The sequence below is a fragment of the Pleurodeles waltl genome, chromosome 12, assembly GCF_031143425.1.
Source record: "Pleurodeles waltl isolate 20211129_DDA chromosome 12, aPleWal1.hap1.20221129, whole genome shotgun sequence".
NCBI lineage: Eukaryota > Metazoa > Chordata > Amphibia > Caudata > Salamandridae > Pleurodeles > Pleurodeles waltl.
This window is the reverse complement of record NC_090451.1, coordinates 121742410-121766244: the sequence shown is the minus strand read 5'-3', so window position 1 is coordinate 121766244 and position 23835 is coordinate 121742410. Positions and strand designations below refer to the sequence as shown.

The window sequence follows — 23835 nt, the reverse complement described above, 5'->3', positions numbered from 1 at the left end:
TTGCGGGTGGCAATGTCACGGCAGTTGGGTGTCTCCTTTTCTTTTACCAAATAATTATAAAGGCGATAGTGATTTCACAAATTAAATAGTATCAAAATGTTTATTCGCTCTAAAAGTGCGCTAGATTGCTTCGGCTCAGATCCTGCCTCCTTGAAAGTGGCAAGACAATGTAACTGAAAGCAAATTTGTCTCTTCACAAAAGCACATTAGAAGCATTGCATTCTGGACCTCACATCGAGAGCCAGTAATGCTAGCAGGAAGATGTACCCTTTAAGGTACCACAAGGATGCCCAGGCCATCACTCGCTAAGAGCAGAGGGATTTCCGCTCAGCCCCATATTGCCAGCCACAAATACATTGGGAGAAGACATCTTTGAATCTGAAGGCGCAGCAGTAGTTAAGGGGGCGCTGCTGAAAAGGAGTCCAAATTAATAGGGTTTTGCAAAGCTTTTTGGGTACAGCCTGGGTACACATCTCTGTAGAATCTACAGGTGAACGAAGTCGCTGAGTGAGGTGTTAAGAAGGAAGCAGTCTGGCTAGTAAGGGAAACAGATCATAACAGTTAGGGGCACATTTACTACAAGTAGCGAAGGGCCTGCTGCGCCAAAATTTGCAGCACAGCGCTGCATCACTTCTAAAATGCAGTGATGCACCATATTTAAAAGAATACGGCGCATCCCTGTGTCTCTCTCTGCCCTGGTGCTAAAATAGCTGCCGAGAGCCAACACAGCCATCCTTGTGCCATGGTGCAAGGATGGCTGTGTTGCGGGGAAGATTGTTTTTATGCAGGAAGGGGCACCATCCTGCACAAAAACTATCTTTAATGGCAATCTGCTCCGTCAATGTGAGCTGCAGAGTGCACAGCGCCACCAGAGTGTCACAAAAAGTGATGCTCCAGTGGGACTTGTAAATATGCCCCTAAATTTCTTGAAAAAAATAAGCAGGAATGTCTGGCAAGAAGAAGCCAGGAGCAATGCATTTCAATCAGCAAATACTTGTCAGTCAGTGATCCTTACACGTACATAGTTAAACATTTTTCATTTGGAAATCATTGCTACTTTGACAAAGAAAGAAAGAGAATTTAATAGTCAAATCATACAGCTGGGATTAAAAACTTCCTACTGCAAATATGGTGGCTTTTATATGCTACAGCATTTAAGTTCTACTGATGGGTCTTCAATATCTTCTGTTTCCCTAAAGAATACTCTTGGTGCAAAATTAACACTAAAATTACCATTTTCTATATTCCTCATTTTAAAGTCTTTTATTTAGTAAAACATTTGTTTTACTGCAAATATTATTTTGGATATTTGCTTTTGAACATAACTTTCATATAAAACCCTTGCATACCCAAATGAAATTAGGAAACACCACAAAGATAAGGACTAACCCACCTTTTCTTGTCACATTTCATGTACTGTTCTTTACATGGACATTTGCTAACACGTTAATTTGTCTTTTTCCAGGATTTCAGCATTTCATTCTGACTTCTTCAACTGTATTACTGTTAATCCTGTTATACCCCCTCATGCCTTCCACCAAACACTTTCTTGGCTCGTTTTACCAAAATAAGAGGCAGAAGCACTTTAAGAATTTTCCGACTTGCAATTTTAGAGTGAATGTGGTGTGAGGCATGTGATGGAAGAAATGTACTGGTAGAAGGTGTTTATGGCAGTGCTTGGGGGATTTAAGAGATGAGAGTTGCATTCACTAGAGCGGAGTAAGCACTGCTGTCTGCTCTTAGTCCTCCACCCAAAAAACCCACTCACCAAAGAGCAGCACCGGTGCAGTAAAGGCGATGTATGGTCTGCTGGGGACTGCTGGTGTAAGGATAAATGTAATGGTGGTGTATAGTGTTCAGGCATTCACTGTAGGGTGTGAATGGTGCAGGTGCAGTAGGTGACAGTGAACCACGTAGGGGGTGTAGCAGGTGCTATATCCTGCAGATGGTGCTGTAGGCGGTGTGAATGGTGTGGGGTGTGTGGAAGTTTAAATTGTCAGAACAAAAAATAATTGTATGTATTGAGAATCTGTGTTGTGTCTTATACTGTGTACCTTCTGTTGCTCAAAGAAATAGTTGTAGGATGTTTGTGGTGTAACATTTCCCACATGATTTATGGGTGCAAGTGGCATAGTATGTTGAGGGTATCAGAGACGGTAAAGAGGTTGTAGATTGTAATCAAGGGTGTAGATTATAGGTGTAGTGTAGATGGTGGAGGATTGTTAATGGAGGAAGCAGTGGGGTGCAGGGCAGGCGGTGTGAAGGATGTGTTGGTGTCAGCTATATGAGGAAGTAACAGGTGTAGGTGTTTAAAATATGCTGTTTGGTGTAGCGTGTGAGAGTGATGTAATGTGATGGCATAGTGGTTAGTGTTTATGCAGTTTAGGTTCTAGATAGAGGTAGAGGGTAGCGGTGATGTTGTCTTCATGGTGTGAATGATGGGAGCTGGTCATCGTATGTAGATGGCTTGGAATAAAGGTATAGGTGCTTCTGGTGAAGGGTGTCAATGGAAAGAGCACCAATGAATTGGGTGGTGTATGATAGAGTATATATTCGGTGAAGGGGTAATTTGTATGTATCGGTTAGGTTGATGTAAGGTGTGGTTGTTAGTTAATTTGCATGTAGTGTAGGGTGGAATGTGGTATAGGTGGTAGTGTAGATGATGTTACACATTTTTTTCTCTGTGGCTGCAGCAGTGCTGGTTATTCATCCATCCTTCACACACCTGCTGCTGCTTTTGTTTAATCCATCATCTCTCGATCTCTGCCTGTCTTTAAATGGCTGTACTCTTTTGATTCTACAAGTCAGAAGAATGTGACAGTACAGGAAATCAAATGTGTAGTTTACTAACAATATGAATGATGAAAGGACGAGGGACAGATTAGAAATAACCATCTGCTTGGTTTTAGAAATGGACACAACAGACTGGTGTACTCGTGTGAGGACAGGAAAACTGCGGCCCTGAAAGAGCGAAATAGAGAAGAGAGTGTGAAAGTGCTTTTCCATCTTTGTGCTGTACGTCAGCACTGTGTCTGCTGTGTGTGAGTTCTGTGTCTGCTGCCTGCGAGCTCTGTGCCTGCTGTATGTGAGCTCTGTATCTGCTGCCTTATTTGAGCCCTGTGTCTGCTGCCTGTATGTGAGCTATGTGTCTGCTGCCTGTATGTGAGCTATGTGTCTGCTGCCTGTATGTGAGCTCTGTGTCTGCTGCCTGTAATTGAGCCCTGTGTCTGCTGCCTTTATGTGAGCTCTGTGCCTTTTCTCGGCACAGTATGTACTCACAAGCATCGCGGACGCCCGGGCCTCCTGCAACACAATCAGTCTCTTAAAGAGCATTCACATGCATCAGTAATTGTGGAGCATCAGAAACCAGAGATGAAGAAAGACTCCGTTGAAATAGCGCCCTCTGCGCCAGGATGTGTTAAAATGTGTATTAATCTTGGGATCAGTCGAAGAGAAGTTTGAAAAAGTTTCTTAAAAGTCTACGCAGGTTTTACATTTATTCGCATCTGTTCCTGTACACTCTACCGTGGGATCAAAATAAGTGATGAAGTTTGACTCTGGTGGTCGCCTCCCTCATCCAGATGAAGTTGCGTGAACAGAATTCTAATTAGACGTCCTTTTCTGGCTGATAAAAGAGGCTCCTGCCCCACAGCACATGGGGCGGAGAGTGTATGATGTTAATGAACGAGACACAGCAGCGTTTTACATTTGTTCGATATGTTTATCTATGGTAATCGAATAAACTCAAAACGAAAAATGCAATTTTTTAGAAAAGAATGCAATAGAGTACCATTTCATCATGACAACACTGGCCTTTGGGCTCATTGATCTATTACACCTCATGAAACTCTGATCTCACACAACAGGTGTTCGTGGCCCAGTGGTTAAAGCTCTGAGCTAGAAATCCATTGGGGTCTCTCACGCTGGTTCGAATCCTGCTGACTGGCGTGAGCATTTTGGCACATTCTGCCTTTGCTCTTCACCATCTATCATTTAACCCTGTTTTCTCGCAGCTCCGTCCATTTTCTCTCCTCAGCTCTTAAGATTCATCTTCCACCCATTTACAGCAACATTTGCTTTTCTTCTGTCAAGTTGGAAATAACACTTATCTCCTTGCGTTGGATCCAGAAGTACTTCTACCATTTCTCCGCCGCTCATCTCCTTCGCTTACCTTGTTCTCCAGCTCCAGCTTTGTCTGCTCTTGTGTTTCTCTTGAGTTTTCCCGCAAACACCCCACTCCCCTTTCTCCCTTCTACTGGTCTTGATGCAAAAGTAACAGAAGAAGTTCTTCCAATTCTCAGACTGCGCCTACTTATACTTTAGTCACAGAGGAGGTGAGAAAAACACACTGCACGTGCTTAATTAGTCAGGGTGGGTAACCGAGGAAGGTGTCACGTGAGTGTGAGCATCTGTGATAGAAGTAAAACTATTGGTGAGATGCTATTTTCAATTGCCTTTGATGTTCTCCACCAGCTTGAGAAAGGATGTTTCTGTAAGGTCTGACCTCAAATCTGCCACTGACGCCTGGGAGAGAGAAGCCCATACCATTGGGGGGAAGAAATGAAGGGCATCAGCCCCTCTCTGGAAGAGATGAGGTTGATTGACTGAAAGCTGAAGGAGGCACATTCAGCATTTGTCAGAGAGCCCAAGTAGCTCGCTGTGATCGTATAGTGGTTAGTACTCTGCGTTGTGGCCGCAGCAACCTCGGTTCGAATCCGAGTCATGGCATTGCGGGTGGCAATGTCCCGGCAGTTGGGTGTCTCCTTTTCTTTTACCACATAATTATAAAGGCGATAGTGATTTCACAAATTAAATAGTATCAAAATGTTTATTCGCTCTAAAAGTGCGCTAGATTGCTTCGGCTCAGATCCTGCCTCCTTGAAAGTGGCAAGACAATGTAACTGAAAGCAAATTTGTCTCTTCACAAAAGCACATTAGAAGCATTGCATTCTGGACCTCACATCGAGAGCCAGTGATGCTAGCAGGAAGATGTACCCTTTAAGGTACCACAAGGATGCCCAGGCCATCACTCGCTAAGAGCAGAGGGATTTCCGCTCAGCCCCATATTGCCAGCCACAAATACATTGGGAGAAGACATCTTTGAATCTGAAGGCGCAGCAGTAGTTAAGGGGGCGCTGCTGAAAAGGAGTCCAAATTAATAGGGTTTTGCAAAGCTTTTTGGGTACAGCCTGGGTACACATCTCTGTAGAATCTACAGGTGAACGAAGTCGCTGAGTGAGGTGTTAAGAAGGAAGCAGTCTGGCTAGTAAGGGAAAAAGATCATAACAGTTAGGGGCACATTTACTAGAAGTAGCGAAGGGCCTGCTGCGCCAAAATTTGCAGCACAGCGCTGCATCACTTCTAAAATGCAGTGATGCACCATATTTAAAAGAATACGGCGCATCCCTGTGTCTCTCTCTGCCCTGGTGCTAAAATAGCTGCCGAGCGCCAACACAGCCATCCTTGTGCCATGGTGCAAGGATGGCTGTGTTGCGGGGAAGATTGTTTTTATGCAGGAAGGGGCACCATCCTGCACAAAAACTATCTTTAATGGCAATCTGCTCCGTCAATGTGAGCTGCAGAGTGCACAGCGCCACCAGAGTGTCACAAAAAGTGATGCTCCAGTGGGACTTGTAAATATGCCCCTAAATTTCTTGAAAAAAATAAGCAGGAATGTCTGGCAAGAAGAAGCCAGGAGCAATGCATTTCAATCAGCAAATACTTGTCAGTCAGTGATCCTTACACGTACATAGTTAAACATTTTTCATTTGGAAATCATTGCTACTTTGACAAAGAAAGAAAGAGAATTTAATAGTCAAATCATACAGCTGGGATTAAAAACTTCCTACTGCAAATATGGTGGCTTTTATATGCTACAGCATTTAAGTTCTACTGATGGGTCTTCAATATCTTCTGTTTCCCTAAAGAATACTCTTGGTGCAAAATTAACACTAAAATTACCATTTTCTATATTCCTCATTTTAAAGTCTTTTATTTAGTAAAACATTTGTTTTACTGCAAATATTATTTTGGATATTTGCTTTTGAACATAACTTTTATATAAAACCCTTGCATACCCAAATGAAATTAGGAAACACCACAAAGATAAGGACTAACCCACCTTTTCTTGTCACATTTCATGTCCTGTTCTTTACATGGACATTTGCTAACACGCTAATTTGTCTTTTTCCAGGATTTCAGCATTTCATTCTGACTTCTTCAACTGTATTACTGTTAATCCTGTTATACCCCCTCATGCCTTCCACCAAACACTTTCTTGGCTCGTTTTACCAAAATAAGAGGCAGAAGCACTTTAAGAATTTTCCGACTTGCAATTTTAGAGTGAATGTGGTGTGAGGCATGTGATGGAAGAAATGTACTGGTAGAAGGTGTTTATGGCAGTGCTTGGGGGATTTAAGAGATGAGAGTTACATTCACTAGAGCGGAGTAAGCACTGCTGTCTGCTCTTAGTCCTCCACCCAAAAAACCCACTCACCAAAGAGCAGCACCGGTGCAGTAAAGGCGATGTATGGTCTGCTGGGGACTGCTGGTGTAAGGATAAATGTACTGGTGGTGTATAGTGTTCAGGCATTCACTATAGGGTGTGAATGGTGCAGGTGCAGTAGGTGACAGTGAACCACGTAGGGGGTGTAGCAGGTGCTATATCCTGCAGATGGTGCTGTAGGCGGTGTGAATGGTGTGGGGTGTGTGGAAGTTTAAATTGTCAGAACAAAAAATAATTGTATGTATTGAGAATCTGTGTTGTGTCTTATACTGTGTACCTTCTGTTGCTCAAAGAAATAGTTGTAGGATGTTTGTGGTGTAACATTTCCCACATGATTTATGGGTGCAAGTGGCATAGTATGTTGAGGGTATCAGAGACGGTAAAGAGGTTGTAGATTGTAATCAAGGGTGTAGATTATAGGTGTAGTGTAGCTGGTGGAGGATTGTTAATGGAGGAAGCAGTGGGGTGCAGGGCAGGCGGTGTGAAGGATGTGTTGGTGTCAGCTATATGAGGAAGTAACAGGTGTAGGTGTTTAAAATATGCTGTTTGGTGTAGCGTGTGAGAGTGATGTAATGTGATGGCATAGTGGTTAGTGTTTACGCAGTTTAGGTTCTAGATAGAGGTAGAGGGTAGCGGTGATGTTGTCTTCATGGTGTGAATGATGGGAGCTGGTCATCGTATGTAGATGGCTTGGAATAAAGGTATAGGTGCTTCTGGTGTAGGGTGTCAATGGAAAGAGCACCAATGAATTGGGTGGTGTATGATAGAGTATATATTCGGTGAAGGGGTAATTTGTATGTATCGGTTAGGTTGATGTAAGGTGTGGTTGTTAGTTAATTTGCATGTAGTGTAGGGTGGAATGTGGTATAGGTGGTAGTGTAGATGATGTTACACATTTTTTTCTCTGTGGCTGCAGCAGTGCTGGTTATTCATCCATCCTTCACACACCTGCTGCTGCTTTTGTTTAATCCATCATCTCTCGATCTCTGCCTGTCTTTAAATGGCTGTACTCTTTTGATTCTACAAGTCAGAAGAATGTGACAGTACAGGAAATCAAATGTGTAGTTTACTAACAATATGAATGATGAGAGGACGAGGGACAGATTAGAAATAACCATCTGCTTGGTTTTAGAAATGGACACAACAGACTGGTGTACTCGTGTGAGGACAGGAAAACTGCGGCCCTGAAAGAGCGAAATAGAGAAGAGAGTGTGAAAGTGCTTTTCCATCTTTGTGCTGTACGTCAGCACTGTGTCTGCTGTGTGTGAGCTCTGTGTCTGCTGCCTGCGAGCTCTGTGCCTGCTGTATGTGAGATCTGTATCTGCTGCCTTATTTGAGCCCTGTGTCTGCTGCCTGTATGTGAGCTATGTGTCTGCTGCCTTTATGTGAGCTCTGTGTCTGCTGACTGTGTGTGAGCTCTGTGTCTGCTGCCTGTATGTGAGCTCTGTGTCTGCTGCCTGTAATTGAGCCCTGTGTCTGCTGCCCTTATGTGAGCTCTGTGCCTTTTCTCGGCACAGTATGTACTCACAAGCATCGCGGACGCCCGGGCCTCCTGCAACACAATCAGTCTCTTAAAGAGCATTCACATGCATCAGTAATTGTGGAGCATCAGAAACCAGAGATGAAGAAAGACTCCGTTGAAATAGCGCTCTATGCGCCAGGATGTGTTAAAATGTGTATTAATCTTGGGATCAGTCGAAGAGAAGTTTGAAAATGTTTCTTAAAAGTCTACGCAGGTTTTACTTTTATTCGCATCTGTTCCTGTACACTCTACCGTGGGATCAAAATAAGTGATGAAGTTTGACTCTGGTGGTCGCCTCCCTCATCCAGATGAAGTTGCCTGAAAAGAATTCTAATTATACGTCCTTTTCTGGCTGATAAAAGAGGCTCCTGCCCCACAGCACATGGGGCGGAGAGTGTATGATGTTAATGAACGAGACACAGCAGCGTTTTACATTTGTTCGATATGTTTATCTATGGTAATCGAATAAACTCAAAACGAAAAATGCAATTTTTTAGAAAAGAATGCAATAGAGTACCATTTCATCATGACAACACTGGCCTTTGGGCTCATTGATCTATTGCACCTCATGAAACTCTAATCTCACACAACAGGTGTTCGTGGCCCAGTGGTTAAGGCCCTGAGCTAGAAATCCATTGGGGTCTCTCAGGCTGGTTCGAATCCTGCTGACTGGCGTGAGCCTTTTGGAACATTCTGCCTTTGCTCTTCACCATCTATGATTTAAACCTGTTTTCTTGCAGCTCCGTCCATTTTCTCTCCTCAGCTCTTAAGATTCGTCTTCCACCCATTTACACCAACATTTGCTTTTCTTCTGTCAAGTTGGAAATAACACTTATCTCCTTGCGTTGGATCCAGAAGTACTTCTACCATTTCTCCGCCGCTAATCTACTTCGCTTACCTTGTTCTCCAGCTCCAGCTTTGTCTGCTCTTGTGTTTCTCTTGAGTTTTCCCGCAAACACCCCACTCCCCTTTCTCCCTTCTACTGGTCTTGATGCAAAAGTAACAGAAGAAGTTCTTCCAATTCTCAGACTGCGCCTACTTATACTTTAGTCACAGAGGAGGTGAGAAAAACACACTGCACGTGCTTAATTAGTCAGGGTGGGTAACCGAGGAAGGTGTCACGTGAGTGTGAGCATCTGTGATAGAAGTAAAACTATTGGTGAGATGCTATTTTCAATTGCCTTTGATGTTCTCCACCAGCTTGAGGAAGGATGTTTCTGTAAGGTCTGACCTCAAATCTGCCACTGACGCCTGGGAGAGAGAAGCCCATACCATTGGGGGGAAGAAATGAAGGGCATCAGCCCATCTCTGGAAGAGATGAGGTTGCTTGACTGAAAGCTGAAGGAGGCACATTCAGCATTTGTCAGAGAGCCCAAGTAGCTCGCTGTCATCGTATAGTGGTTAGTACTCTGTGTTGTGGCTGCAGCAACCTTAGTTTGAATCCGAGTCACAGCATTGCGGGTGGCAATGTCACGGCAGTTGGGCGTCTCCTTTTCTTTTACCACATAATTATAAAGGCGATAGTGATTTCACAAATTAAATAGTATCAAAATGTTTATTCGCTCTAAAAGTGCGCTGGATTCCTTCGGCTCAGATCCTGCCTCCTTGAAAGTGGCAAGACAATGTAACTGAAAGCAAATTTGTGTCTTCACAAAAGCACATTAGAAGCATTGCATTCTGGACATCACATCGAGAGCCAGTAATGCTAGCAGGAAGATGTCCCCTTTAAGGTACCACAAGGATACCCAGGCCATCCCTCGCTAATAGCAGAGGGATTTCCGCTCAGCCCCATATTGCCAGCCACAAATACATTGGGAGAAGCCATCTTTGAATCTGAAGGCGCAGCAGTAGTTAAGGGGGCGCTGCTGAAAAGGAGTCCAAATTAATAGGGTTTTGCAAAGCTTTTTGGGTACAGCCTGGGTACACATCTCTGTAGAATCTACAGGTGAACGAAGTCGCTGAGTGAGGTGTTAAGAAGGAAGCAGTCTGGCTAGTAAGGGTAAAAGATCATAACAGTTAGGGGCATATTTACTAGTAGTAGCGAAGGGCCTGCTGCGCCAAAATTTGCAGCACAGCACTGCATCACTTCTAAAATGCAGTGATGCACCATATTTAAAAGAATACGGCGCATCCCTGTGTCTCTCTCTACCCTGGTGCTAAAATAGCTGCCGAGCGCCAACACAGCCATCCTTGTGCCATGGTGCAAGGATGGCTGTGTTGCGGGGAAGATTGTTTTTATGCAGGAAGGGGCACCATCCTGCACAAAAACTATCTTTAATGGCAATCTGCTCCGTCAATGTGAGTTGCAGAGTGCACAGCGCCACCAGAGTGTCACAAAAAGTGATGCTCCAGTGGGACTTGTAAATATGCCCCTAAATTTCTTGAAAAAAATAAGCAGGAATGTCTGGCAAGAAGAAGCCAGGAGCAATGCCTTTCAATCAGCAAATACTTGTCAGTCAGTGATCCTTACACGTACATAGTTAAACATTTTTCATTTGGAAATCATTGCTACTTTGACAAAGAAAGACAGAGAATTTAATAGTCAAATCATACAGCTGGGATTAAAAACTTCCTACTGCAAATATGGTGGCTTTTATATGCTACAGCATTTAAGTTCTACCCATGGGTCTTCAATATCTTCTGTTTCCCTAAAGAATACTCTTGGTGCAAAATTAACACTAAAATTACTATTTTCTATATTCCTCATTTTAAAGTCTTTTATTTAGTAAAACATTTGTTTTACTGCAAATATTATTTTGGATATTTGCTTTTGAACATAACTTTCATATAAAACCCTTGCATACCCAAATGAAATTAGGAAACACCACAAAGATAAGGACTAACCCACCTTTTCTTGTCACATTTCTTGTACTGTTCTTTACATGGACATTTGCTAACACGTTAATTTGTCTTTTTCCAGGATTTCAGCATTTCATTCTGACTTCTTCAACTGTATTACTGTTAATCCTGTTATACCCCCTCATGCCTTCCACCAAACACTTTCTTGGCTTGTTTTACCAAAATAAGAGGCAGAAGCACTTTAAGAATTTTCCGACTTGCAATTTTAGAGTGAATGTGGTGTGAGGCATGTGATGGAAGAAATGTACTGGTAGAAGGTGTTTATGGCAGTGTTTGGGGGATTTAAGAGATGAGAGTTGCATTCACTAGAGCGGAGTAAGCACTGCTGTCTGCTCTTAGTCCTCCACCCAAAAAACCCACTCCCCAAAGAGCAGCACCGGTGCAGTAAAGGCGATGTATGGTCTGCTGGGGACTGCTGGTGTAAGGATAAATGTAATGGTGGTGTATAGTGTTCAGGCATTCACTGTAGGGTGTGAATGGTGCAGGTGCAGTAGGTGACAGTGAACCATCTAGGGGGTGTAGCAGGTGCTATATCCTGCAGATGGTGCTGTAGGCGCTGTGAATGGTGTGGGGTGTGTGGAAGTTTAAATTGTCACAACAAAAAATAATTGTATCTATTGAGAATCTGTGTGGTGTCTTATACTGTGTACCTTCTGTTGCTCAAAGAAATAGTTGTAGGATGTTTGTGGTGTAACATTTCCCACATGACTTATGGGTGCAAGTGGCATAGTATGTTGAGGGTATCAGAGACGGTAAAGAGGTTGTAGATTGTAATCAAGGGTGTAGATTATAGGTGTAGTGTAGCTGCTGGAGGATTGTTAATGGAGGAAGCAGTGGGGTGCAGGGCAGGCGGTGTGAAGGATGTGTTGGTGTCAGCTATATGAGGAAGTAACAGGTGTAGGTGTTTAAAATATGCTGTTTGGTGTAGCGTGTGAGAGTGATGTAATGTGATGGCATAGTGGTTAGTGTTTATGCAGTTTAGGTTCTAGATAGAGGTAGAGGGTAGCGGTGATGTTGTCTTCATGGTGTGAATGATGGGAGCTGGTCATCGTATGTAGATGGCTTGGAATAAAGGTATAGGTGCTTCTGGTGTAGGGTGTCAATGGAAAGAGCACCAATGAATTGGGTGGTGTATGATAGGGTATATATTCGGTGAAGGGGTAATTTGTATGTATCGGTTAGGTTGATGTAAGGTGTGGTTGTTAGTTAATTTGCATGTAGTGTAGGGTGGAATGTGGTATAGGTGGTAGTGTAGATGATGTTACACATTTTTTTCTCTGTGGCTGCAGCAGTGCTGGTTATTCATCCATCCTTCACACACCTGCTGCTGCTTTTGTTTAATCCATCATCTCTCGATCTCTGCCTGTCTTTAAATGGCTGTACTCTTTTGATTCTACAAGTCAGAAGAATGTGACAGTACAGGAAATCAAATGTGTAGTTTACTAACAATATGAATGATGAAAGGACGAGGGACAGATTAGAAATAACCATCTGCTTGGTTTTAGAAATGGACACAACAGACTGGTGTACTCGTGTGAGGACAGGAAAACTGCGGCCCTGAAAGAGCGAAATAGAGAAGAGAGTGTGAAAGTGCTTTTCCATCTTTGTGCTGTACGTCAGCAATGTGTCTGCTGTGTGTGAGCTCTGTGTCTGCTGCCTGCGAGCTCTGTGCCTGCTGTATGTGAGCTCTGTATCTGCTGCCTTATTTGAGCCCTGTGTCTGCTGCCTGTATGTGAGCTATGTGTCTGCTGCCTGTATGTGAGCTCTGTGTCTGCTGACTGTGTGTGAGCTCTGTGTCTGCTGCCTGTATATGAGCTATGTGTCTGCTGCCTGTATGTGAGCTCTGTGTCTGCTGACTGTGTGTGAGCTCTGTGTCTGCTGCCTGTATGTGAGCTCTGTATCTGCTGCCTGTAATTTAGCCCTGTGTCTGCTGCCTTTATGTGAGCTCTGTGCCTTTTCTTGGCACAGTATGTACTCACAAGCATCGCGGACGCCCGGGCCTCCTGCAACACAATCAGTCTCTTAAAGAGCATTCACATGCATCAGTAATTGTGGAGCATCAGAAACCAGAGAAGAAAGACTCCGTTGAAATAGTGCTCTATGCGCCAGGATGTGTTAAAATGTGTATTAATCTTGGGATCAGTCGAAGAGAAGTTAAGTCTACGCAGGTTTTTCCTTTTTTTCGCATCTGTTCCTGTACACTCTATCGTGGGATCAAAATAAGTGATGAAGTTTGACTCTGGTGGTCGCCTCCCTCATCCAGATGAAGTTGCGTGTACAGAATTCTAATTATACGTCCTTTTCTGGCTGATAAAAGAGGCTCCTGCCCCACAGCACATGGGGCGGAGAGTGTATTTTGTTAATGAACGAGACACAGCAGCGTTTTACATTTGTTCAATATGTTTACCTATGGTAATCGAATAAACTCAAAACGAAAAATGCAATTTTTTAGAAAAGAAAGCAATAGAGTACCATTTCATCAAGACACCACTGGCCTTTGGGGTCATTGATCTATTACACCTCATGAAACTCTGATCTCACACAATAGGTGTTCGTGGCCCAGTGGTTAAGACCCTGAAATAGAAATCCATTGGGGTCTCTCGCGCTGGTTCGAATCCTGCTGACTGCCGTGAGCCTTTTGGCACATTCTGCCTTTGCTCTTCACCATCTATCATTTAAACCTGTTTTCTCGCAGCTCCGTCCATTTTCTCTCCTCAGCTCTTAAGATTCGTCTTCCACCCATTTACACCAACATTTGCTTTTCTTCTGTCAAGTTGGAAATAACACTTATCTCCTTGCGTTGGATCCAGAAGTACTTCTACCATTTCTCCGCCACTCATCTACTTCGCTTACCTTGTTCTCCAGCTCCAGCTTTGTCTACTCTTGTGTTTTTCTTGAGTTTTCCCGCAAACACCCCACTCCCCTTTCTCCCTTCTACTGGTCTTGATGCAAAAGTAACAGAAGAAGTTCTTCCAATTCACAGACTGCGCCTACTTATACTTTAGTCACAGAGGAGGTGAGAAAAACACACTGCACGTGCTTAATTAGTCAGGGTGGGTAACCGAGGAAGGTGTCACGTGAGTGTGAGCATCTGTGATAGAAGTAAAGCTATTGGTGAGATGCTATTTTCAATTGCCTTTGATGTTCTCCACCAGCTTGAGGAAGGATGTTTCTGTAAGGTCTGACCTCAAATCTGCCACTGACGCCTGGGAGAGAGAAGCCCATACCATTGGGGGGAAGAAATGAAGGGCATCAGCCCATCTCTGGAAGAGATGAGGTTGCTTGACTGAAAGCTGAAGGAGGCACATTCAGCATTTGTCAGAGAGCCCAAGTAGCTCCCTTTGATCGTATAGTGGTTAGTACTCTGCGTTGTGGCCGCAGCAACCTCGGTTTGAATCTGAGTCACAGCATTGCTGGTGGCAATGTCACAGCAGTTGGGCGTCTCCTTTTCTTTTACCGCATAATTATAAATGCTATAGAGATTTCACAAATTAAATAGTATCAAAATGTTTATTCGCTCTAAAAGTGCGCTAGATTGCTTCGGCTCAGATCCTGCCTCCTTGAAATATGCAAGACAATGGAACTGAAAGCAAATTTGTGTCTTTACAAAAGCACATTAGAAGCATTGCATTCTGGACCTCACATCGAGAGCCAGTAATGCTAGCAGGAAGATGTCCCCTTTAAGGTACCACAAGGATGCCCAGGCCATCCCTCGCTAATAGCAGAGGGATTTCCGCTCAGCCCCATATTGCCAGCCACAAATAGATTGGGAGAGGCCATCTTTGAATCTGAAGGCCCAGCAGTAGTTAAGAGGGCGCTGCTGAAAAGGAATCCAAATTAATAGGGTTTTGCAAAGCTTTTTGGGTACAGCCTGGGTACACATCTCTGTAGAATCTACCGGTGAACGAAGTCGCTGAGTGAGGTGTTAAGAAGGAAGCAGTCTGGCTAGTAATGGTAAAAGATCATAACAGTTAGGGGCATATTTACTAGAAGTAGCGAAAGGCCTGCTGCGCCAAAATTTGCAGCACAGTGCTGCATCACTTCTAAAATGCAGTGATGCACCATATTTAAAAGAATACGTCGCATCCCTGTGTCTCTCTCTGCCCTGGTGCTAAAATAGCTGCTGAGCGCCAACACAGCCATCCTTGTGCCATGGTGCAAGGATGGCTGTGTTGCGGGGAAGATTGTTTTTATGCAGGAAGGGGCACCATCCTGCACAAAAACTATCTTTAATGGCAATCTGCTCCGTCAATGTGAGCTGCAGAGTGCACAGCGCCACCAGAGTGTCACAAAAAGTGACGCTCCAGTGGGACTTGTAAATATGCCCCTAAATTTCTTGAAAAATATAAGCAGGAATGTCAGGCAAGAAGAAGCAAGGAGCAATGCATTTCAATCAGCAAATACTTGTCAGTCAGTGATCCTTACACGTACATAGTTAAACATTTTTCATTTGGAAATCATTGCTACTTTGACAAAGAAAGAAAGAGAATTTAATAGTCAAATCATACAGCTGGGATTAAAAACTTCCTACTGCAAATATGGTGGCTTTTATATGCTACAGCATTTAAGTTCTACCGATGGGTCTTCAATATCTTCTGTTTCCCTAAAGAATACTCTTGGTGCAAAATTAACACTAAAATTATCATTTTCTATATTCCTCATTTTAAAGTCTTTTATTTAGTAAAACATTTGTTTTACTGCAAATATTATTTTGGATATTTGCTTTTTAACATAACTTTCATATAAAACCCTTGCATACCCAAATGAAATTAGGAAACACCACAAAGATAAGGACTAACCCACCTTTTCTTGTCACATTTCATGTACTGTTCTTTACATGGACATTTGCTAACACGTTAATTTGTCTTTTTCCAGGATTTCAGCATTTCATTCTGACTTCTTCAACTGTATTACTGTTAATCCTGTTATAACACCTCATGCCTTCCACCAAACACTTTCTTGTCTCGTTTTACCAAAATAAGAGGCAGAAGCACTTTAAGAATTTTCCGACTTGCAATTTTAGAGTGAATGTGGTGTGAGGCATGTGATGGAAGAAATGTACTGGTAGAAGGTGTTTATGGCAGTGCTTGGGGGATTTAAGAGATGAGATTTGCATTCACTAGAGCAGAGTAAGCACTGCTGTCTGCTCTTAGTCCTCCACCCAAAAAACTCACTCCCCAAAGAGCAGCACCGGTGCAGTAAAGGCGATGTATGGTCTGCTGGGGACTGCTGGTGTAAGGATAAATGTACTGGTGGTGTATAGTGTTCAGGCATTCACTGTAGGGTGTGAATGGTGCAGGTGCAGTAGGTGACAGTGAACCACGTAGGAGGTGTAGCAGGTGCTATATCCTGCAGATGGTGCTGTAGGCGGTGTGAATGGTGTGGGGTGTGTGGAAGTTTACATTGTCACAACAAAAAATAATTGTATCTATTGAGAATCTGTGTGGTGTCTTATACTGTGTACCTTCTGTTGCTCAAAGAAATAGTTGTAGGATGTTTGTGGTGTAACATTTCCCACATGATTTATGGGTGCAAGTGGCATAGTATGTTGAGGGTATCAGAGACGGTAAAGAGGTTGTAGATTGTAATCAAGGGTGTAGATTATAGGTGTAGTGTAGATGGTGGAGGATTGTTAATGGAGGAAGCAGTGGGGTGCAGGGCAGGCGGAGTGAAGGATGTGTTGGTGTCAGCTATATGAGGAAGTAACAGGTGTAGGTGTTTAAAATATGCTGTTTGGTGTAGCGTGTGAGAGTGATGTAATGTGATGGCATAGTGGTTAGTGTTTATGCAGTTTAGGTTCTAGATAGAGGTAGAGGGTAGCGGTGATGTTGTCTTCATGGTGTGAATGATGGGAGCTGGTCATCGTATGTAGATGGCTTGGAATAAAGGTATAGGTGCTTCTGGTGTAGGGTGTCAATGGAAAGAGCACCAATGAATTGGGTGGTGTATGATAGAGTATATATTCGGTGAAGGGGTAATTTGTATGTATCGGTTAGGTTGATGTAAGGTGTGGTTGTTAGTTAATTTGCATGTAGTGTAGGGTGGAATGTGGTATAGGTGGTAGTGTAGATGATGTTACACATTTTTTTCTCTGTGGCTGCAGCAGTGCTGGTTATGCATCCATCCTTCACACACCTGCTGCTGCTTTTGTTTAATCCATCATCTCTCGATCTCTGCCTGTCTTTAGATGGCTGTACTCTTTTGATTCTACAAGTCAGAAGAATGTGACAGTACAGGAAATCAAATGTGTAGTTTACTAACAATATGAATGATGAAAGGACGAGGGACAGATTAGAAATAACCATCTGCTTGGTTTTAGAAATGGACACAACAGACTGGTGTACTCGTGTGAGGACAGGAAAACTGCGGCCCTGAAAGAGCGAAATAGAGAAGAGAGTGTGAAAGTGCTTTTCCATCTTTGTGCTGTACGTCAGCACTGTGTCTGCTGTGTGTGAGTTCTGTGTCTGCTGCCTGCGAGCTCTGTGCCTGCTGTATGTGAGCTCTGTATCTGCTGCCTTATTTGAGCCCTGTGTCTGCTGCCTGTATGTGAGCTATGTGTCTGCTGCCTTTATGTGAGCTCTGTGTCTGCTGACTGTGTGTGAGCTATGAGTCTGCTGCCTGTATGTGAGCTCTGTGTCTGCTGCCTGTAATTGAGCCCTGTGTCTGCTGCCTTTATGTGAGCTCTGTGCCTTTTCTCTGCACAGTATGTACTCACAAGCATTGCGGACGCCCGGGCCTCCTGCAACAGAATCAGTCTCTTAAAGAGCATTCACATGCATCAGTAATTGTGGAGCATCAGAAACCAGAGAAGAAGAAAGACTCCATTGAAATAGCGCCCTCTGCGCCAGGATGTGTTAAAATGTGTATTAATCTTGGGATCAGTCGAAGAGAAGTTTGAAAAAGTTTCTTAAAAGTCTATGAAGGTTTTACATTTATTCGCATCTGTTCCTGTACACTCTACCGTGGGATCAAAATAAGTGATGAAGTTTGACTCTGGTGGTCGCCTCCCTCATCCAGATGAAGTTGCGTGAACAGAATTCTAATTAGACGTCCTTTTCTGGCTCATAAAAGAGGCTCCTGCCCCACAGCACATGGGGGCGGAGAGTGTATGATGTTAATGAACGAGACACAGCAGCGTTTTACATTTGTTCGATATGTTTATCTATGGTAATCGAATAAACTCAAAACGAAAATTGCAATTTTTTAGAAAAGAATGCAATAGAGTACCATTTCATCATGACAACACTGGCCTTTGGGCTCATTGATCTATTACACCTCATGAAACTCTGATCTCACACAACAGGTGTTCGTGGCCCAGTGGTTAAGGCCCTGAGCTAGAAATCCATTGGGGTCTCTTGTGCTGGTTCGAATCCTGCTGACTGTCATGAGCCTTTTGGCACATTCTGCCTTTGCTCTTCACCATCTATCATTTAAACCTGTTTTCTCGCAGCTCCGTCCATTTTCTCTCCTCAGCTCTTAAGATTCATCTTCCACCCATTTACACCAACATTTGCTTTTCTTCTGTCAAGTTGGAAATAACACTTATCTCCTTGCGTTGGATCCAGAAGTACTTCTACCATTTCTCCGCCGCTCATCTCCTTCGCTTACCTTGTTCTCCAGCTCCAGCTTTGTCTGCTCTTGTGTTTCTCTTGAGTTTTCCCGCAAACACCCCACTCCCCCTTCTCCCTTCTACTGGTCTTGATGCAAAAGTAACAGAAGAAGTTCTTCCAATTCTCAGACTGCACCTACTTATACTTTAGTCACAGAGGAGGTGAGAAAAACACACTGCACGTGCTTAATTAGTCAGGGTGGGTAACCGAGGAAGGTGTCACGTGAGTGTGAGCATCTGTAATAGAAGTAAAACTATTGGTGAGATGCTATTTTCAATTGCCTTTGATGTTCTCCACCAGCTTGAGGAAAGATGTTTCTGTAAGGTCTGACCTCAAATCTGCCACTGATGCCTGGGAGAGAGAAGCCCATATCATTGGGGGGAAGAAATGAAGGGCATCAGCCCATCTCTGGAAGAGATGAGGTTGCTTGACTGAAAGCTGAAGGAGGCACATTCAGCATTTGTCAGAGAGCCCAAGTAGCTCGCCGTGATCGTATAGTGGTTAGTACTCTGCGTTGTGGCCGCAGCAACCTCGGTTCGAATCCGAGTCACGGCATTGTGGGTGGCAATGTCATGGCAGTTGGGCGTCTCCTTTTCTTTTTCCACATAATTATAAAGGCGATAGTGATTTCACAAATTAAATAGTATCAAAATGTTTATTCGCTCTAAAAGTGCGCTAGATTGCTTCGGCTCAGATCCTGCCTCCTTGAAAGTGGCAAGACAATGTAATTGAAAGCAAATTTGTGTCTTCACAAAAGCACATTAGAAGCATTGCATTCTGGACCTCACATCGAGAGCCAGTAATGCTAGCAGGAAGATGTCCCCTTTAAGGTACCACAAGGATGCCCAGGCCATCCCTCGCTAATAGCAGAGGGATATCCGCTCAGCCCCATATTGCCAGCCACAAATACATTGGGAGAAGCCATCTTTGAATCTGAAGGCGCAGCAGTAGTTAAGGGGGCGCTGCTGAAAAGGAGTCCAAATTAATAGGGTTTTGCAAAGCTTTTTGGGTACAGCCTGGGTACACATCTCTGTAGAATCTACAGGTGAACGAAGTCGCTGAGTGAGGTGTTAAGAAGGAAGCAGTCTGGCTAGTAAGGGTAAAAGATCATAACAGTTAGGGGCATATTTACTAGAAGTAGCGAAGGGCCTGCTGTGCCAAAATTTGCAGCACAGCGCTGCATCACTTCTAAAAAGCAGCGATGCACCATATTTAAAAGAATACGGCGCATCCCTGTGTCTCTCTCTGCCCTGGTGCTAAAATAGCTGCCGAGCGCCAACACAGCCATCCTTGTGCCATGGTGCAAGGATGGCTGTGTTGCGGGGAAGATTGTTTTTATGCAGGAAGGGGCACCATCCTGCACAAAAACTATCTTTAATGGCAATCTGCTCCGTCAATGTGAGCTACAGAGTGCACAGCGCCACCAGAGTGTCACAAAAAGTGATGCTCCAGTGGGACTTGTAAATATGCCCCTAATTTCTTGAAAAAAATAAGCAGGAATGTCTGGCAAGAAGAAGCCAGGAGCAATGCATTTCAATCAGCAAATACTTGTCAGTCAATGATCCTTACACGTACATAGTTAAAAAAAATTCATTTGGAAATCATTGCTACTTTGACAAAGAAAGAAAGATAATTTAATAGTCAAATCATACAGCTAGGATTAAAAACTTCCTACTGCAAATATGGTGGCTTTTATATACTACAGCATTTAAGTTCTACCGATGGGTCTTCAATATCTTCTGTTTCCCTAAAGAATACTCTTGGTGCAAAATTTCACTAAAATTACCATTTTCTATATTCCTCATTTTAAAGTCTTTTATTTAGTAAAACATTTGTTTTACTGCAAATATTATTTTGGATATTTGCTTTTGAACATAACTTTCATATAAAACCCTTGCATACCCAAATGAAATTAGGAAACACCACAAAGATAAGGACTAACCCACCTTTTCTTGTCACATTTCATGTACTGTTCTTTACATGGACATTTGCTAACACGTTAATTTGTCTTTTTCCAGGATTTCAGCATTTCATTCTGACTTCTTCAACTGTATTACTGTTAATCCTGTTATACCCCCTCATGCCTTCCACCAAACACTTTCTTGGCTCGTTTTACCAAAATAAGAGGCAGAAGCACTTTAAGAATTTTCCGACTTGCAATTTTAGAGTGAATGTGGTGTGAGGCATGTGATGGAAGAAATGTACTGGTAGAAGGTGTTTATCGCAGTGCTTGGGGGATTTAAGAGATGAGAGTTGCATTCACTAGAGTGGAGTAAGCACTGCTGTCTGCTCTTAGTCCTCCACCCAAAAAACCCACTCACCAAAGAGCAGCACCGGTGCAGTAAAGGCGATGTATGGTCTGCTGGGGACTGCTGGTGTAAGGATAAATGTAATGGTGGTGTATAGTGTTCAGGCATTCACTGTAGGGTGTGAATGGTGCAGGTGCAGTAGGTGACAGTGAACCACGTAGGGGGTGTAGCAGGTGCTATATCCTGCAGATGGTGCTGTAGGCGGTGTGAATGGTGTGGGCTGTGTGGAAGTTTAAATTGTCACAACAAAAAATAATTGTATCTATTGAGAATCTGTGTGGTGTCTTATACTGTGTACCTTCTGTTGCTCAAAGAAATAGTTGTAGGATGTTTGTGGTGTAACATTTCCCACATGACTTATGGGTGCAAGTGGCATAGTATGTTGAGGGTATCAGAGACGGTAAAGAGGTTGTAGATTGTAATCAAGGGTGTAGATTATAGGTGTAGTGTAGCTGGTGGAGGATTGTTAATGGAGGAAGCAGTGGGGTGCAGGGCAGGCGGTGTGAAGGATGTGTTGGTGTCAGCTATATGAGGAAGTAACAGGTGTAGGTGTTTAAAATATGCTGTTTGGTGTAGCGTGTGAGAGTGATGTAATGTGATGGCATAGTGGTTAGTGTTTATGCAGTTTAGGTTCTAGATAGAGGTAGAGGGTAGCGGTGATGTTGTCTTCATGGTGTGAATGATGGGAGCTGGTCATCGTATGTAGATGGCTTGGAATAAAGGTATAGGTGCTTCTGGTGTAGGGTGTCAATGGAAAGAGCACCAATGAATTGGGTGGTGTATGATAGAGTATATATTCGGTGAAGGGGTAATTTGTATGTATCGGTTAGGTTGATGTAAGGTGTGGTTGTTAGTTAATTTGCATGTAGTGTAGGGTGGAATGTGGTATAGGTGGTAGTGTAGATGATGTTACACATTTTTTTCTCTGTGGCTGCAGCAGTGCTGGTTATTCATCCATCCTTCACACACCTGCTGCTGCTTTTGTTTAATCCATCATCTCTCGATCTCTGCCTGTCTTTAAATGGCTGTACTCTTTTGATTCCACAAGTCAGAAGAATGTGACAGTACAGGAAATCAAATGTGTAGTTTACTAACAATATGAATGATGAAAGGACGAGGGACAGATGAGAAATAACCATCTGCTTGGTTTTAGAAATGGACACAACAGACTGGTGTACTCGTGTGAGGACAGGAAAACTGCGGCCCTGAAAGAGCGAAATAGAGAAGAGAGTGTGAAAGTGCTTTTCCATCTTTGTGCTGTACGTCAGCACTGTGTCTGCTGTGTGTGAGTTCTGTGTCTGCTGCCTGCGAGCTCTGTGCCTGCTGTATGTGAGCTCTGTATCTGCTGCCTTATTTGAGCCCTGTGTCTGCTGCCTGTATGTGAGCTATGTGTCTGCTGCCTTTATGTGAGCTCTGTGTCTGCTGACTGTGTGTGAGCTCTGTGTCTGCTGCCTGTATGTGAGCTCTGTGTCTGCTGCCTGTAATTGAGCCCTGTGTCTGCTGCCTTTATGTGAGCTCTGTGCCTTTTCTCGGCACAGTATGTACTCACAAGCATCGCGGACGCCCGGGCCTCCTGCAACACAATCAGTCTCTTAAAGAGCATTCACATGCATCAGTAATTGTGGAGCATCAGAAACCAGAGATGAAGAAAGACTCCGTTGAAATAGCGCTCTCTGCGCCAGGATGTGTTAAAATGTGTATTCATCTTGGGATAAGTCGAAGAGAAGTTTCAAAAAGTTTCTTAAAAGTCTACGCAGGTTTTACATTTATTCGCATCTGTTCCTGTACACTCTACCGTGGGATCAAAATAAGTGATGAAGTTTGACTCTTGTGGTCGCCTCCCTCATCCAGATGAAGTTGCTGAACAGAATTCTAATTAGACGTCCTTTTCTGGCTGATAAAAGAGGCTCCTGCCCCACAGCACATGGGGCGGAGAGTGTATGATGTTAATGAACGAAACACAGCAGCGTTTTACATTTGTTCGATATGTTTATCTATGGTAATCAAATAAACTCAAAACGAAAAATGCAATTTTTAGAAAAGAATGCAATAGAGTACCATTTCATCATGACAACACTGGCCTTTGGGCTCATTGATCTATTGCACCTCATGAAACTCTAATCTCACACAACAGGTGTTCGTGGCCCAGTGGTTAAGTCCCTGAGCTAGAAATCCATTGGGGTCTCTCACGCTGGTTCGAATCGTGCTGACTGGCGTGGGCCTTTTGGCACATTCTGCCTTTGCTCTTCACCATCTATGATTTAAACCTGTTTTCTTGCAGCTCCGTCCATTTTCTCTCCTTAGCTCTTAAGATTCGTCTTCCACCCATTTACACCAACATTTGCTTTTCTTCTGTCAAGTTGGAAATAACACCTATCTCCTTGCGTTGGATCCAGAAGTACTTCTACCATTTCTCCGCCGCTCATCTCCTTCGCTTACCTTGTTCTCCAGCTCCAGCTTTGTCTGCTCTTGTGTTTCTCTTGAGTTTTCCCGCAAACACCCCACTCCCCTTTCTCCCTTCTACTGGTCTTGATGCAAAAGTAACAGAAGAAGTTCTTCCAATTCTCAGACTGCGCCTACTTATACTTTAGTCACAGAGGAGGTGAGAAAAACACACTGCACGTGCTTAATTAGTCAGGGTGGGTAACCGAGGAAGGTGTCACGTGAGTGTGAGCATCTGTGATAGAAGTAAAACTATTGGTGAGATGCTATTTTCAATTGCCATTGATGTTCTCCACCAGCTTGAGAAAGGATGTTTCTGTAAGGTCTGACCTCAAATCTGCCACTGACGTCTGGGAGAGAGAAGCCCATACCATTGGGGGGAAGAAATGAAGGGCATCAGCCCATCTCTGGAAGAGATGAGGTTGCTTGACTGAAAGCTGAAGGAGGCACATTCAGCATGTGTCAGAGAGCCCAAGTAGCACGCCGTGATCGTATAGTGGTTAGTACTCTGCGTTGTGGCCGCAGCAACCTCGGTTCGAATCCGAGTCACGGCATTGCGGGTGGCAATGTCACGGCAGTAGGGTGTCT

General features: G+C 43.6%; 2 non-coding genes across 2 annotated transcripts; both read left to right on the top strand.

Moving 5' to 3' along the window:
- Positions 1-18979: 18979 nt before the first annotated feature.
- On the top strand, positions 18980-19051 carry TRNAH-GUG (transfer RNA histidin (anticodon GUG)). Its single transcript has one exon. It is a non-coding gene; the product is annotated as a tRNA-His (tRNA).
- Positions 19052-23729: 4678 nt separating this feature from the next.
- TRNAH-GUG (transfer RNA histidin (anticodon GUG)) lies at positions 23730-23801 on the top strand. The gene has a single exon. It is a non-coding gene; the product is annotated as a tRNA-His (tRNA).
- The last annotated feature ends 34 nt before the right edge of the window (positions 23802-23835 follow it).